General features: G+C 47.1%; 1 protein-coding gene across 10 annotated transcripts in view; it reads right to left on the bottom strand.

Annotated features, from left to right (window-relative positions):
• LOC142009567 (uncharacterized) overlaps positions 1-2,605 on the bottom strand; it is a 110,707-nt gene extending 108,102 nt beyond the window's left edge. For 3 of the 10 annotated variants that reach the window (XR_012644517.1, XR_012644518.1, XM_074987806.1), the window contains exons 1-2: positions 2,470-2,605; positions 1,996-2,081 (exon numbers count right to left, since the gene is read on the bottom strand). The gene's annotated coding sequence lies outside the window, so the exon portion shown is untranslated. Of the gene's footprint in view, positions 1-1,893; positions 2,082-2,152; positions 2,222-2,283; positions 2,367-2,469 lie in introns of those variants that run through there. The other 7 variants (XR_012644516.1, XR_012644515.1, XM_074987807.1 and 4 more) reach the window with 4 other exon arrangements.
• Between the last annotated feature and the right edge of the window lie 10,966 nt (positions 2,606-13,571).

The raw sequence follows: 13,571 nt of genomic DNA, 5'->3' as shown, positions 1-13,571 counted from the left end.
GGCCTTGGGTGCTTCTACTGCCCTGGATCTGGGGCCCCCTCCAGGGCTGGGACAGGTCTGGGACCACAGGGAAGTAGCGGCAAGCAGGGGTGGGGTGCTGTGACCTTAGCCTCAGCCTTGCCTGGGTGTTCGGGGAGAGATGGGGTGCTTCAGGGGCTGGTGCCAAAGGGGCCACACTGGCCACCAGCCACCACACCAGTTCCAGGCAGTTGGCTGGGGAGAGGTCCGGCAGGATCAGGGCAGCACTGGAGGAGCACTGGTGGGACTGTGGGGAGCGGGGCTGGTGAGAGAGGGGAAGGTTGGTTGAGATGGGTGGCCACAGCCTCGGTGAGGGTTTCCAGGCAATCTGCCACCTGCACACACACCTCCACCTCCATCTCCATCTCCAGGCAAACCTAGAGCACAGCTGTCATGTCCTGCATGAAGGTCCGGTTCATTGCCACCTCCTCATCCCCTCAGCAGTGACAGCATCTGGCCTGGTGGCGACTTCACACAGCTGCAAGATGGAGTGGGGTGGCGGCCTCCTGTCCCTCAGCTGGTCCCCGGTGTGGCTGTGGACTGAGGCCCCTAGACAGCTGGTCAAACATGTCCACATTGCACTGACACACGCCAGTCTGAAGGAGGACCTCCTCTTCTCCCCAGACGCTGAGGAGGTCCTTGAGCTCCTCCTGACCAGAGGCCCCTTCTGGCTCACTGATTGCTTGGCTACTGGGAGCCCTGGGAATATTCACCAGGGGAACCCCAGAGGGAACACGGTTCCTGGCTACTTGCCATTGGCACAGGGGGGTGGCAATCTCTGCCCTATCATCGGGGGAGGGTGTGCAGCTAAGAGCTCATGTTCTCCCTGTTGTTAGCACACTCTCATCTTCCTGACACAGGTTGCTGTGTGTATATTTCCTTAAAAGGGGCCAGTAGTGATCACAGAGCCCCACTTGGGCTGGCCAGGGCATCTCCACGCTCCTGACGGCCACCACCATGGCGGACCTGCTATTTCAAAACAGCAGACTGTGGACCATCTACACTCATCCTATTTCGAAGTTACACTTTGAAATAGGGCACTATTCCCAATACAGAAATGGAAGAGTGACTTTGAAGTGAGGCCTCATATTCAATCCCAATTTCGAAGTAGCGTATAACGTGTGTAGATGCTCCATGGTGCTTTTCGAAAGGGGTCTTATTCTGACATTATTTTCTAAATAAATGGCTAGCATAGACATGGTCAGAATGTTCCATTTCTAAATTGGCAATTCCATTTTTTTTTTTGATAAGCAGATGCAGTAAATATGAACTGGGGAGCAGAGACTAGATTCTTTTGTGACAGACAGGAACCAAAACAAGCATACAAAAACCCAAAAACCCTGGCAGAATTAGAAGAAATGCCCCTTGTTTTTTTTCTGGACTTCAATTTGCCATTGCCAGAGAAGAAATAGTATGATTTAAAGTTATCCTATACTTGAGCCATCAACAATGCATTACCAATATGGAAGATGAAGGGAACAATTCTGTTCCCCTTGAAAGGAGTGACAGAAGCTCACTAGTACTTAAAAGGAACAAAATGAGCTACAGAATAGTTTAAGTATATGTACACAAAAATACCAGCATAGCCAATAATGGGGTTTAGTGTGGTGGGCATTAGGTTCGATATGTTTGGTGGGGGCAATATTAAAATTGGCACCTTGACCCTCAAGCTTGTGTCCCATCCTCTCTCTTTGGAACAGCAAGGACCAATATTTCAACAGCACTGCAGGACCCAGTCCCATGGGCTTTGACAGAGTATCCCAGGGTGACTAACATGCTGTTCTGTCTTCATTCATTTGCCTCAGTATGACACTTTTACAACTGATTTACACGTCTGGGATTTGACAGGAACAAAGCCCATAGACTTGGAGTTACCTTTGTCCTTTTGGACCGTTTCTGTCATCTTTAACAGGCACTAGGTCCAGGAGTGACCAGTGTTGGTATAAAATGTTCTGTGGGAAGGAAGGAAGCTCCTACCTGCTTTTCATTGTACCACTTAAAATTCCAGTTGTCTGTTGCTGTCCTCATTGGATCCTTGCCATTCAGAAAATAACATTGAAAAACTGAAAGAAGCAATGAAGATATAATTAACTCTGAATAAATGCTAGAAAAATCCTAACATACTATCACATACCCAGGATACAATCCCGACTGAGTAGCTGTCATCCCCGCCCTTTAAACTGGGTGCACTTTATAGTGATTTACTGTGGTAGCCTCCAGTCCAGGCTGCTCACAAATGTCTTCCTTCACGTAAGTCACTCCCACCTATGTCTGTGTATGCTGCAGCCAGCCAGCCAGACCTTAGGTATATTGCAGGTTGATGCCAGTACACCTCAGTGCTAGCTTCTTCCCACAAGAATTCATATCTTGCTCTGGCCGGCCTTCTTTTGAACAATACAAATTCATATAAAGTCAGTCATTTTTATTAATAGAAATTATATGCACACATACCTCAAATGGAGAGTCCCAACATTTCCACTGAAACACACTGGAGCAGATATAACAAGTCTATTAACTATGAAGAGATTTTAAGTGAATACAAGCAATGAGTCATAAAAGTCAGATAAGCTTATCAGAAGAATGAAGATAAGACACTGTCGGTGCCTAAATTAACAATCTATGTTATATTTACAGCAAACTTTTTCTCACCACATGCTTTTATGACAGCTTTATTGTTCTAATTGCTATGCTAGGACCCCTTCTTCTGGTGAATAGCTACTTTCTTTGCACCCTCTCATGCAGTGAATTAATGGGCGGAGAGAGAGAGAGGAGTGGTGCCTTTGAGTGTCTTCCCCTCCCTGTTTTAATTCTATTCCCCATTTAAGAAGCATTGCCAGCAGGGAGCAAGGCAACAAACCTGCTGTTTCTTTATTAAGATTTAGATTCTTTGGCAGGAAACTGGGCACGCGCAAATAGCAGTCACTTACCATAGTCCATTAGCTTTGTTTACACCTGGCTGAGGCATCAACTTGCCCCTGGTCTCTGAGGAGTGGGATTCATCAGATCCCAAATTTCTATGGACAACCATACTTTTAGTCAGCGTGTCAGCTCATATTCCTACCTTCACGGGAAGTACAGTTACTTGCATTTTAGCAAGATGTTATTGACCAGCATATTACTAGTTTTTAAGGCATATTACATACAAAAGGAGCATTACAATTGTGCATCAGGTGTGGATGGATGGTACATTCTGTCTTCACTAAGTCTAAGCCTATTCAGCCTCATTCAGGATTTCAGAGCTTTCCAAGTGACACAAGAGAGATGAAAAAACATAGTACTCTCATATCTAGATTTATGCTTGTCACTCTCACCTGCTTGTCATAGCTATTACTCTCTCCTTGAGAGGGTCCATTTCTCATTAGCTCACAGTCATACAATCATTTTGCTCTATTGGCAATCAGCAAATATAATAATAATATGTTTCTTCATCGGTGGATGGGTGAAGCAGATGCAGAAGAGATTCTTTTGAATAGGCTATTTAGTTGATCTAGTGATAAGCAAATTTTCTGAGATGTAGTAGGGTGCACTAGGTGCAGTTTGGTATTAGTATAGAGGTTTGAAGTGTGTGCCAAGGGCTTTGAGAGGTATGAAAAGGCTCTTTTATTTTATTTTTTATGTGGTGTTGTATTTAAGGCTAAAATAAAACATGAATAATCCTAATATTACTTCATGGTTAACTTGAATAGCCAGGTATCAATTCGTTTATTACTATAATAGCAGAAAGATATCCTTTTGTATTCACATTCAACTATTTCTTTGTATACATCTGAGTCGGAAGAACATTTAAGCAGCGGTGTAGCTTGTCTTTCCCTGAAGGGTCGAGCTCTTTTCAGTTCCATTATTAATCAGAATTGGGCCCAATCACTTTACAAAGGCGTTTACACCCATGTAGTTGTTTTTTGCTTCAGTGGAGTTGTTTGTCAGTCAGATATAAGAGGAGATCCCTAGATGTGAGCAGAAAATAAAAGATTACTTCACAATTATTTCTAAACCAATGAAGTACGATGAGTGGACTACAGTCAACATAATCAGCCAAATTTGCCATCTTCTGTCAGAATACTAGGGAGGCATACAGTGTTTTCATAAGTAATGCCATTAGTGCCAGGCCCTTTTTGCTGTGGAAGCTTTTTTATCTGAAAAAACTGCTGTAATTTATGTATGTAGTCATCTACTATAAACCATTTTTTCTAACTTCCTGGCTGACATATTCTGTATTGATTTGTGAACATGAGATAATGCTGGTATATTGGAAAGGACAATTAAAAACTATTAATTGGCACATCTCTGATAAAGTAAATTATTTAACAACTTGTACATACAGCTCTTTGAGGGAGGGAGGGAGGGAAGGGGGTGAAGAAAGAGATCAGAAAAAGTAAATCTTAACTAATTATGCTTATTTTTCACCTTTGTTTGTGTAGTTCCTTTCATTAGCAGCTCCATATTCTGGTATATGTTTTTACTGATACACTGCTATACCATTGATTTAGGCTAACTTTTGCACACAAAGTGCCTTTTTGGGAAAAATGCAAATTTGGCAAATTCATAAAATCTAGCAGTTCTGCAGCACCAAACACACACATTTTTTATTAGGTAATGAGCTTTAGTGGGTAAGACCGACTGCCTCAGATGTGGGAGTAGACAGCTGGAATCCAGGGTATATATAAATAGCCGGGGGAGAAGGAAGGAGGAGAAAAAGAAAAAAAAGTTGGAGGGGGGAGTCATTGTCACTAATAGGACCAGTGGAAGAAGTAAATTAAGTTCAATGGGATAGGTGCCTTTCCTGCAAATATGAAAGGTAGGGAAATTGTCCCTGTAATGAGTAAGAGAATTGAGATCTCTGTTAATTGTTGGGTTAAATGTGTCAAACTTGCAAATGAACTCCAATTCAGATGTCTCCCTTTGTAATCCTGTGGTAAAACCCTTTCATAGAAGAATGGCTACTTTCAAACTCTATAAAATATCCAGGGAGGCTAAAAGTGTTCCTCTACAAGTTTGTGTGTATTCCCTTTCCTGATGTCTGATTTATGTCCATTCATCCTTTGGCACAGAGGCTGTCCAGATTGTCCAACATACATGGCAAAGGGGGCATTGCTGGCACATGAAAACATAGATCACATTACTAGGAGTGCAGGTGTATGAGCCCCTGATGGCAAGGCTGATGTGGCTAGGTCCAGTGATAGTATCTCTTGTGTAGATATGTGGACAGAGCTGGCAATGAGGTTTGTTGCAGGGATAGGTTCCTGAGTTACTATTTCTGTAGTGTGGTGTGCGGCTGCTAGTGATTTTCTTTTTTTTGAGGTTGGGTGGCTGTTAGCCGATGGCCGGGTAATGCGTAGTGTGTGTGTGTTATCACATCCGAGTCTTTAACTGCTAGGACTGCTTGTCCCTTTGCAGCGGGCAGCCAAAACTGCCTGACAGATGCCCCAGAGATCCACCAGAGACTTTAACTGCTAGGACAGACTGTCCCTTTGCAGTGGGCAGCCAGTGTGGCTGACAGGTGCACCCGGGAATCGGCTCCATGTAGGCAGCACGATTCAGCGCCCAGCTTTTACTGCACCTTACCACTGACCAGGCTGAATATAGCCAAACCGGCTAAGGTTCTTTGTTCGTGTTTGGCCGAGTTACAGCAACTAGAAGGAGTCAGGCTGAAGCTTAAACATGGTTACTATTTATTACAAAGCAGAAATGAAAATCTTAATGGTTACAGAATTATATAAAGTCTTAATGGTTACAGTTGCAGGAAAAGTTAGATAAAATCTTAATGGTTACACTGTTATTGCTCTATTTACTTAACTACTAGTAAGATGGTACAAATGACATGTCAATCAGAAAAGTTACCCATTTGAGGACCAGACACCTCAGCCTAAAGAGCTCATACTATTAATGTGCACAAAAAAACATTGCAGGTATAATTCTCGGCCCTGCGTCCTTCAACTCCAGAGTAGCCAACGTCGCTCAGTGAATCCCTTGAGAAGAACAAATATGAGAAGAAAGTCCCCTGGATCCTCGGGAGGCAAAGACCTTACCTGGCCGGCAGGTGTAGGTAATTGGAGCTCAGTTAGAGTAGGCTGCCGGGCCCCTCTTTATACACCCTTGGGGCATGTATAGTCTTCCTTATCTATAAGGTACCAATTGTACTGGTTCATCTTTGTGACGCCAGCACTTACAAGGCAGTTACACTTGCAAGACAGAGATAACTAGATTTATAGAAACGGGGCAAACTTTCACATGGGCAGTAAAATTCCCCTCCTGGGATGAAAGTGTGGATGGCTCAATTATCAATACCAGCCAAGGGCAGCTTGAAGCCCCGAGGCCGTCAGCTAGACCGTTAGCCCCCTTATCGGTATTCTCCAGTCCAGGGTCATGCTGACAAAGCACATCTGTGTTTGTGAGGCACCAGCAGACAGTGTTTGAGATTAGCACATCTGTGCTCTCAAAACATTCCAAGACTGTGCTGTTTCTTTGTGCTGTGCTCTGAGGCACTGAAGAGGGGCAAGATGGAGTGAAGCGGCGGGATTCTGTCTGGCTACTGTGGCTGTCCATAGGAAAGAACAGGCTTGTCACCCAAGGCTTGTAAGAGTGAGGGATCATTTTCCGGTATAAGTTGCAGATTGTTAATAACGTGTGGGAGGGGGTTAAGCTGAGGGCTACAGGTTTCAACACATTGGGGCTGTAGCCACACTAGCAGCTCGTTTTGAAAATTATTTTGAAATAAGGCACAATTTTCAAATGAGCAAGAGAGCGATTGCACAGCAATTCCTTATTTCGACATTAATTTAGAAATTAAAAGCCGTTCATTTCGAAATGGTTATTCCACTCCTGTTTTGGAAATAACGCCTCATTTCGATTAAATGTGTGTAGCCACTCCCTGGCTGCCGTTTCGAAATGTAAAGTCCTCCACAGAGCCAGCCCCTCCCACCAGCAGCCAGAGCTCTATGGCTGTCAGCTGTGGGTGCCTTAAAGCTGCAGGGACACCGAAACCCTGTGCAGGAAGCTGAGAGTGTGCTGGCAGATGTAGGAGCACGAGGTGGCTGGACTGATGGCCAGCAGCCAAGACCCCAGGATCCCCATAGAGCGAAGGGGTCCAGGCAGTAGGGCTCCCAGGGCTCTGGGCAGCCCTCAAAGAAGAGGGAGGCCCTCTGGCCGGAAGCTGAAGTCCGGGACCTGCTGGCTGTCTGGGGGAAGGAGGACATCCTGCTCAGGATGGAGGGGTGGAAGAGAAATGTGGACACCTTTGCCCCCCCCAGCAACCTTGCCGCAAGGGGCCACCCCCACTGGACCCCTGACCGGATCCTCTCCACAGTGAAGGAGCTGCAGCAGGGATATGCCTGAGCAAGGGACTCAGCCAGGCAGTCAGGGGCAGCGTTGGCCACCTGCCCCTACTTCAAGGAGCTTCACCAACTGCTGGGACCCAGGAAGGCTGCACCACTCAAGCAGACCCTATATATGGTGGAGCCACCCTGGCCTCCCCTGAACCACCCAAGGAACCCTCATGTAGGACCGGGCGTGGGGTGCACTGGTCATGTGGGAAAGGGAGGGGGGAATCCCTGATGCAGCCAGTAGGGACCTGAGCACATGGCCACAGGCCAGGGACGGCCATCATCATTGCCGGGGGGGGGGTCACATGGGGCCATGGGCTGCCATGAGGGTCAGAAGCCCAGGAGGGCTGGGCGCAACCACTCTAACAGCCCTGTGTTGATGGACCCCACAGAAGATGGGTTGCTCCAGAGCCCCTCACCACAATCACGGTGGGATGGTGGTGGGGGCAAGGCTTCTGGCCCACGGTACTCGGGCTCATGACTCTAGGGGCACCACCCTCTCGCCTTATGTCTTTGCAGTCTTGGCATCTGCCAGCCACCCCAGCCCCTAGACATGCCCAGAGGCCCCGCAGCAGCAGAGAAGGGTGAAGGGGCGACACCTCCCCGAACCAGGTGCCGTGGTGGGAGGAACCACCTCTGCAGCTGGGCAGATGATCTGGCGGCAGACCACACAGCTGCATGGCAGGAGCAGAACCTCTTGCTGTGGGAATGGCTCTCCATGGAGCGGGCAGCCTGGGACCAGGTGGCCGAGTATCTTGACACCCTGACCCTGGCCATTGCCAGCCGCCCACCCCAAGGATGGCCTTTCCCACAGCACCCCCCTCTGCCCCAGCCCCCAGTTCCTCCCCGGTCCCCTCCTCTTCCCCACCACCCCACTGTGCTCCAGCCTCCTCCTCTGCTCCCCCCTTCCTCAGCTCCTCTCTGTTCCCCAGCTCCCCCCGCACACCTTCTGCCCTCCCCCCCCACAGCCCTTGGAGCTCTGCTCCCAGCAACATGACCCCAGCCAAGTGGCAGGAGCTGGTGCGCTGGCTGTGGACAGGCGAGCCCTGCCCATCCGTGGCTCCCCCCCCTCCTCCCCACAAGTCCGAGCCCCTAGATACCCCAGTCCAGCCATACCTCCCTGTTCCACCTGCCCCATCCTGTCTCCACTGCCCAGTCATGGCTCCAGGGGCTGTCATGGCTCCTGACCAGCCACTCCAATGGAGGATTGAAGCCCCCTGCCTCCCCACATGTATTGTTCACCCCTGCCCCCCCATGTAAATAGTTCACCCCCCGTAAATAGTCACACATTCTTTATTTTCCAAACATAGCAGTTGAATTTATTTAACGGTGTATGTGTTCGTGTCCTACCTCGGGTGGGGATGGCAAGGGGGGTGCAGGTGGGGCAGGGGTGAGAATGGGGGGGGTTGTGTGGAGTGAGCTGGCAAGGTCATAGGGGCCCCCAGGCAAAGGTCTCCTGGAGGAACTCCCACACGCTCACCCCTGTCCCAGTGCACCTGGCGACACGGGACTGCACCTGGCTGCTCATAGTGCGCCACGGCCTCAGTTGACCAGTGTGCCACAAAGAGCTCCTGCTTGCACTCCACGAAATTGTAGAGTGCACAGCAGGTGACCACGACCAGGGGCACTCTGGGCAGGCCTACCTCCAGGCGCATCAGGAGACACCTGAAATGTGCCTTCAGACAGCCAAATGCCTGCTCCACAGTGTTCCTGTCCTGGTTGAGATGGGAATTGAAGAGGTCCTGGCTCTCATTGGTGTGTGCCATGTAGAAGCACATTAGCCAGGCCTGGAGCGGGAAGGCAGCATCGGCAACGATGCATGGGGGCATGGTCACGTCCCCCACTGGCAGCTCCCATGGGGGGATGTAGGTGCCCTCTGAAGTCCTGCAGCTGAGCCATGAGTGCCACAGGATGCGAGCACCGTGGGCCCTGCCCGGCCAGCTCACACAGAGCTCCGTGAAATGTCCTTGGGCATCCACAAGGACCTGGAGGACGATGGAGTGGTAGCCCTTTCAGTTGATGTACTGTCCCCAGCTGTGTGGTGGGACCCAGGTGGCGATGTGGTGTTGTCCAATGCACCAATTCAGTTGGGGAATCCCAGCTGTTGGAAGCTGGCCATGGCAGCGTCCACATCCCCAAGGTGGATCAGGCGGCTCAGGAGGATCCTGTTGATGGTGGTGACAACCTGTAGGGTAGAGGGAACAGGCTCCAATGAGTGTATGGTAGCATACAAGGGGACCCTACCGGCGCATTATTCCCTGGGACCCCCTCCCAGGGACCCCCCTTCCCAGGATCCCGCCATGGGTGTTTGGCCCCGGGTGCCTTAACTCAAGGAGGATGACCCCAACGGCGGCCTTCCCCACCCCAAATTGGTGGCTGACCAAGTGGTTGCTGTCTGGGGTGGCCAGCTTCCACAGAGCAATGGCCACTCACTTCTCCAGGGTGGGAGCAGGCCACATGCAGGTGTCCTGGTGGTGAAGTGGTGGTGCCAGCCAATGGCACAGCTCTATGAAGGTGGCCTGAGTTATCCAGAAGTTGCAGACCCACTGGTCGTTGTCCCCCTCTCCTAGGACAATGTCGTCCCACCATTCCCCACTGGTGGGGTACAGCCAGAAGCGACGGCAGGGCTGGAACAGCAGATGCTCCAGATGCACTATGGTGGGAGCCTGTAGGAGGCTGGCCATGTGTTGGGCAGTATGTGGCCTCATATGGCGTGCTGTCAGGATGGCCATCAGGCCGTCCACGATGTCAAGGTGTCCCTGTCAGTGAAGTGCTGTGGGTCCATGGCAGGCAGTGGTGTGGTGGCTAACCAAGGCTCTCCTGAGTGCTGTGCTGGAGGTCGCATGCTGCAAGCCGCCAGGGTCCTCAGCCTGTGCATGGGGGGTGTGTTTGGGAGGAGCCCTTTAAAGGGTTGGCTCACCCATGCGCTAGGAAGGGCTTCTTGGCCATTTGTCCCTGCCCTCGCCATTTCCTGCCCTGTTATTTCAAAACGAAGCTGTAGCCACTCCATTTCAAAATGACTGGGAGTCTTTTTGATGTTGTGGATTTCAACGTTGATCCACATTTTGTGTGCAGTCATTTCCATGCCACTTATTTCGAAATAGCTTATTTCGAAATAACGGACATGGATAAGCCATTTCGATGTGACTCTCCAGTGTGGCCACAGCCTGGGTGCGTCTACAGTTGCATTCCTCTTTCAAAAGAGGCATTCAAATGAGGTAAATTGAAAATGCAAAATGAGGCATACATTTGCATATTGACACCTCATTTGCATATTCTAATTTCAAAAGAGCTTCTTTTGAAAGAAGAAAGCCAGTGTAAACGCTGATTTTTTGAACATAATCCCCATCTTTGAAAGAATCCTTCTTCCCTTTATTTAATGGGAAAACAGATTCTTTCAAAGTTGGGGTTTACTTTCGAAAGAGCACCATCTACACTGGTTTTCTTCTTGGCTGGGTCTACACGTGCCCCTTCCTTTTGAAAGGGGCATGTTAATGAGCAGGTTTGAAATATGCTAATGAGGCGCTGCAATGAATATGCAGAGTCTCATTAGCATAATGGTGGCTGCGGTGATTCGAAAGTGCGGTTTTTCAAATTGCGCGCTGCCTGTGGAGACGGGACCTTCCGAAAGGACCACCCCCCCAGTTTTTGAAAGCCTCTCTTCCTATCTGGTGATCAGATCTGGTGCTCTGGTGTTATGCTCATTAGCATATTTGAAACCTGCTCATTAACATGCCCCTTTTGAAAGAAAGGGGCACGTGTAGACCAGACCCAGCCTTTTTGAAAGAAGCTCTTTCAAAATCAGAATATGCAAAAAGAGGTGCCAATATGCAAATTTATGCCTCATTTGCATTTTTGTTTACCTTATTTGCATACCTATTTCAAAAGAGGAATGCAAGTGTAGACACACCCCTTGTATTTTATGTATGTGCTCAAAGTCTAAATGAAACATTTTGTTTCAGGTCAAATAAAATATTTGGTTAGACCCAAAAATTGGATTGTCTTTTTAATTGCCAGCTAAAAGAAAAATCTATTATTCCAACAAGCTAGTGTAGGAGTATATTTTTTCTTTTTGAATTTTAAATGTGATGTGAAAATCCTGAGAAGCATCTGTAACTGCCCCTGAAGTCAATAGGATTTCTGTAATTGTCCAGTGTATCTCAGAAGTTGGCAATAAGTAAATAGGTCTGTTACAAAACATCTGGTTGTGAGAAATATAACTTAACCAAAAAAAAAAAGTTTTAGAAACACTGAAACTCTTCCCACATATCTCAGTTTTACACTGGAGTTACTCCATATTTCAATATCGTTGCTACAGTAAACATTCATATCTGGAAGCCCGAGGACCAGGAAGCTGACAAATATTCAAATATTCTGGATAATAGAGAGGTATACCTAGCAATGCATAACCCTGGAGAAAACCAAGATTAGATATTAAGAAACAAACAAAAATGTATGCACAGTACTTTATTTACCAACAGTAGTATTGTACACTGTGAACTTATACTGTATTTGCTGTATTTTTTAAATTTTATTTTCACTATACTGTACTTACAGAAAAAAGTAACTAAAATTTACTTTTGGTTAAAATGCTAATTATTTGAGAGTTCCAGATAATAGAATGCTGGATATCATAGAATCGTAGAATCATAGAATCACAGAGCTGGAAGAGTTTACTGTATTGATTTATGTTGGTGAGGGGAAAGAATCAAAACCAATAACATTATGATCTTAAATTGATAACACTTAAACGGTTGTAAAATTTTTGAGCCAGGTTTACCATTTGCTGTAAATTTACATAGCAACTGTACTTCACTACAGGGCAGATATTTATTAAGATTGTAGACTTAAAATTAAGCTGCCCAATATTTGTGGATACACAAATCTGTTAGTAAATTGTGCCAGCTTGTATTTTACAAGTGGTTATAACTCTTGTTTAATCATATAATTTTATTTGTGCTGGGCACTCTGGTATAGTTACACACACACATGCACACAAAAGGCTAATAGTATTTGCAAAATGTGTTATGTGTATTTGATGACAACATCTGCTCAGGAACTTGTAATTATGTTGATTCCTATGTGTAGCCACTTAGCAGCCAAGTGGCAGGAAATTTATTTTTATAATTATTTATGTTTATTCTTATATAAACTGCCCCTACAGTACTTATGCCCTAAATCATGTATGTGAACCTAGATCATGTGAGTAACTCCTGCGTCTAAAATGGTGATATGCTCCTGCTTTAACAGGGTATTAGTGACTAAAGGATTGGTGTGTTAGGTGGAAAAGTGTTGGTTACTGAATTAGTGCCACCACCCTTGACTATTCCCTGAGTTTCCCTTGGAGGTTTCCTATCCAGGTACTGAGTAGACATCTCTCCTATTTCATTTAAGATGATAGCCTCCATATAATAACTTTACAAAGTCTGAGTAAAAATACTGTAAAAATAAAACAGCTGTGCCATTCCTGAGATCTCTGAATGGATCTGAACCTCCTTCTAAGAGATTATTTTAAACTCTCAGTATCATATGGTTCTAAGGGCACAGGGTCCCGTACAGTGCAATGTAAGTCAAAGAAAATTAATGCTTTTTTACAGTAAGTAGCTATTACATTTTGTGTCCTTTAAATAGATGGGGAGCTATATAATCATGGTAGACTATGGGGCAAACCCAAAGCAGGGGGCTGCAGGAGCCTAATGGAGTGCTGATACACAGGGAGCTGGGTGAGTGGGTTTTTGTTTCTTAAAGAGAAGACACCTAAGACCCATTTAAGATTTGGCTTGCAGCAGCAGGCTAATTAGACACCTGTGGCCAACTAAGGCCAGGAAGTTCACCTTAAAAGTGTTCCCCCAGGGGAGTGGGTGAAGTGCTGAGGGAGCGGATGTTTGGAGAAAAGAGGAGACAGATGATGGGGGAGCAGGTACAGAAGTGACCCAGGGAAAAGACAGCTTAAACTGGGGCAAAGGAGTAGCTCTATTGAGGGTCCCTGGGATGGACCCCAGAGTAATGGGAGGGCCTAGGCTCCTATGATCCCTGCCCATATGCTCAGGGGGTGCTTCTGGCAGGAATAAGAGCAAGCAAGAACTGCTGGAGGGGTTTTGCCCCAGGCTAAAGACTTGATGGTGATGGGAATGGCTTGGTACACAGTGTCTCTTCCCTCTGGAAACACAAAAGGCAGTGTGAGGGTGGGTCACTGTGAGGTTCTGAAGCATGCTAAAAGGCCACCGAAAAGTG

Source organism: Carettochelys insculpta, chromosome 2 (genome assembly GCF_033958435.1).
Source record: "Carettochelys insculpta isolate YL-2023 chromosome 2, ASM3395843v1, whole genome shotgun sequence".
NCBI classification, from domain to species: domain Eukaryota; kingdom Metazoa; phylum Chordata; order Testudines; family Carettochelyidae; genus Carettochelys; species Carettochelys insculpta.
This window is presented reverse-complemented; position numbering and strand designations above follow the sequence as displayed.